Source organism: Lipotes vexillifer, unplaced genomic scaffold (assembly GCF_000442215.2).
Source record: "Lipotes vexillifer unplaced genomic scaffold, Lipotes_vexillifer_v1.1 scaffold1339, whole genome shotgun sequence".
NCBI classification, from domain to species: Eukaryota; Metazoa; Chordata; class Mammalia; order Artiodactyla; family Lipotidae; genus Lipotes; species Lipotes vexillifer.
Genome location: NW_006771642.1, coordinates 550,397 through 554,306, shown reverse-complemented (window position 1 = coordinate 554,306; position 3,910 = coordinate 550,397). Strand labels below are relative to the sequence as shown.

Genomic DNA, 3,910 nt, shown 5'->3' with positions numbered 1-3,910 from the left:
GAACCCGTGTCCCCTGCATCGGCAGGCGGACTCCCAACCACTGCGCCACCAGGGAAGCCCTATATACTCTGTTTTTAAACCTAAGCTGCTGAATGCTACCAGAGAAAGTCACAGAAGTTTATGTTTTGATACCATTGTGAATTTTTCTGTAACTTTTTAAAAAAATTATTTATTTATTTTATTTTATTTTATTTTATTTTTGGCCGCGTTGTGTCTTCGTTGCTGCGTGCAGGCTTTTCTCCACTTGCAGCGAGCGGGGGCTACCCCCTGCTGCGGTTTGTGGGCTTCTTGTTGTGGTGGCCTCTCATTGCAGAGCACAGGCTCTAGGCACGCAGGCCTCAGCAGCCGCGGCACATGGGCTCAGTTGTGGCACACGGGCTCCAGAGTGCAGGCTCAGTAGTGTGGCTCATGGGCTCCAGAGTGCAGGCTCAGTAGTTGTGGCTCGTGGGCTCGAGTGCAGGCTCAGTAGTTGTGGCTCGTGGGCTCCAGAGTGCAGGTTCAGTAGTTGTGGCACACCGGCCCAGTTGCCCCGTGGAATGTGGGATCCTCCCAGACGAGGGCGCGAACCCATGTCCCCTGCATTGGCAGGCAGATTCCTAACCACTGCGCCACCAGGGAAGCTCTTTCTATTATAACTTTTTATTTTGATTTAGTTTCATATAGAAGTTGGATAAACATTACAAAGAGCTCCCATTCCCTTTGCCTAGGTTATCAGTTGTTACGCTTTGTCCCATCTGCTTTATCATATTCTCTCTGTCTTGTGTGTGTGTGTGTGTGTGTGTGTGTGTGTGTGTGTGTACAAATATAGGCATATTTTTTCTGAATCATTTGAGAGTTAAGCTGGAGACTCAGGTTATATAGCTATTAAGTGGTAAAGCAGGGATTTAAATTCAGATCTTTCTTTGGTCTCCCTTGTATCTGGCACATACTTGGTGCTCTGGGAATGCTTCTTGAATTGACCGGTGACTACAACTCACCTGTTAGAATCTATATCGTGTCTCTTCTTGGGGTTTTAGCATGTATAGGTGCGTGGGCTTTGAAGTCAGACTCCCTGGATTCAAATCCTTGCTTTACCACTTACTAGCTGTTTGACCTGAGCAAGTTCCATAGTCTCACTAAGCCTCAGTTCCCTCATTTCTAAAATGGAGGTGATAATAGTCCTACTTATTATTGTGAATATTAGAGGAGACAATGCAGATGAAGAATTTATCATGGACCCTCTCATTTCTATTCTTACCTTGTCCTACTACTCTGATTTAGCTAGTAGCTTCTCTTAGTTTGTCCTGCCCCATGATTTTTTAACTGACACAGTTGATGAGACATCTAAGTGAATTTCTAGGCAGTTAGCAAAAAGAGAACTCTGGAGAAAGTTCTAGGCTAGAGTCATACTTGGAAGACATTTACTCAGACCTGCTAGTTAGAGCTTTGAAACTTGAACTTCGTAGATAAAAAGACAAATAGCAGGTGATGAGATATTGAGATACCGGTCCAGGAGCCATACATCTTTGGACATTCCAGTTTTCAAGTATTTTTTTATTGGCTTCTAAACTTTTGAAATATTTCAGAAATATCAACTTTTTAGTATCCATAAAATACAGTCAAATACTTGGAAGCAGTACAAAAATTTGAGGTACCCTGATGTTTCTGCCCCTTTTCTACACCCTCTCCAAAGGTACATGTTTTTTTCGATAAAATATTCTATCCTGTTAGATCACACGTCCTAGGTTTTGATTCAGAAGATAATGATCATCATAGGTGTGACCCCATTTGACAAGTAGGAGGAAAAGAAATCATCAAAGGAATTAATTCCAAAGTAAGATTTCATTAAATGTTATGTTTTTTGTTTTTTTTTTTACTGAGCAGTTATTCTTGGTACCTTTCTTTTTTTTTTTTTTTTTTGCGGTACGCGGGCCTCTCACTGCTGTGGCCTCTCCTGTTGTGGAGCACAGGCTCCGGACGCACTGGCTCAGTGGCCACGTCTCAGGGGCCCAGCCGCTCCGCGGCATGTGGGATCTTCCCGGACCGGGGCAGGAACCCGTGTCCCCTGCATTGGCAGGCAGACTCTCAACCACTGCGCCACCAGGGAAGCCCTACTGAGCAGTCATTCTTTATTTTTTTTTAACATCTTTATTGGAGTATAATTGCTTTACAATGTTTTGTTAGTTTCTGCTGTATAACAAAGTGAATCAGCTGCACATATACATATATTCCCATATCCCCTCCCTCTTGCGTCTCCCTCCCACCCTCCCAATCCCACCCCTCTAGGTGGTCACAAAGCACCAAGCTGATCTCCCTGTGCTATGCAGCTGCTTCCCACTAGCTATCTGTTTCACATTTGGTAGTGTATATATGTCCATGCCACTCTCACTTCGTCCCAGCCTACCCTCCCCCCTGCATGTCCTGAAGTCTATTTTCTACATCTATGTCTTTATTCCTGTCCTGTCCCTAGGTTCTTCAGAACCTTTTGTGTGTGTGTGTTTTTTTTTTTTTTAGATTCCATATATATGTGTTAGCATACAGTATTTGTTTTTCTCTTTCTGACTTACTTCGGACTTTAGGTCCATCCACCTCACTACAAATAACTCAGTTTCTTTTTTTTATGGCTGAGTAATATTCCATTGTACACATATGCCACATCTTCTTTATCCATTCATCTGTCGATGGACGCTTAGGTTGCTTCCATGTCCTGGCTATTGTAAACAGAGCTGCAATGAACATTGTGGTACATGACTCTTTTTGAATTTATATTGTCTTTTTAGTCATTAAGATGTCAGTAACTATTCGTTAGTTGCTTTATTTATCAGAGGAAATGGGGCAAGGGGGACATGCACATGAAATCAGAGAAAGTGTAAATGATAATCAGAGAAAATGTAAATGATCCCAAGAATCCCTGATGAATTTAGATGTTTAATTGCCAGCTTGTATATGATTAAACTCCAAACCATATTTTATTCTTCTAATAATTTTGATAGTTTTCTCAGAATAATTATCCCTTTGAAGGAAATGGGTTACCAGGACCTCTTGTCAAATTCCTTTTACAGAATGAGTTCCATGTAGATATAATTTTTATAGTTAGTTTTTATAGTGCTGTCTTCCCATGAAAATCAGGAGTAAAATATTTTAGAAAAATAGCACAGAGCCTTGCCAATTTGTCATCAATATCCTTGGTTTGGTTGTCTCTAATAAACAGATTCCGGACTTCCTTGGCGGTCCAGTGGTTAAGACACCGTGCTTCCACTGCAGGGGGCATGGGTGTTATCCCTGGTCAGGGAGCTAAGATCCCACGTGCTGCACATCGTGGCCAAAAAAATAGAAGAAAAAAAAAGAACAGATCCCATTTTTCAATACATACATACCTTTAATACCTCACTGTGACCGTGTTAACAGGTGATAAAATTCTAGAATTTAAAATTTTACTGTCTGATAATGAGAAAGCTTATTTCTCAAGTTAAGACCAAATCAGTTGCAGTGATTATTCATTTGACATTTTGGGGTAGAAACTTTTATATTTTCAGTACCTTAACTTTTAAAATGAGAATGCTACATAAATTGAGGATGTTTATTAGTAAAGAGAGAAAAATATCCTGGTTTGCTGGTTGTGGCCACTTGATTTCACATTTATGGTATATCTCAAGAGAAAACAAAAATATGTATGAATAACTATAGAAACACAAATATATTTCATACTAACTAGAAATCTTGCGTGTCAGATGAGTCTAAGTGACTGTCAGTTTTTTTAGCGGAGGAAAATGAAACTTGAGTGTTTATTAATAGGAAAAGGTAGAATGATTTTGTACTGCAGGTGAAATATTTTTTTTATTACCTATCATTCGTTAGACCTAGCTTCTTAAATAATTAGAATAGGAGAGATAAAAAGGTATTAAGTAACATTCACAGTACATAGGTAGCA

General features: G+C 40.3%; 1 protein-coding gene across 5 annotated transcripts in view; it reads left to right on the top strand.

Annotated features, from left to right (window-relative positions):
- The window catches only part of ZFAND6 (zinc finger AN1-type containing 6), an 83,248-nt gene that overhangs the window by 28,290 nt on the left and 51,048 nt on the right, over window positions 1-3,910 (top strand). The window lies entirely within an intron of this gene.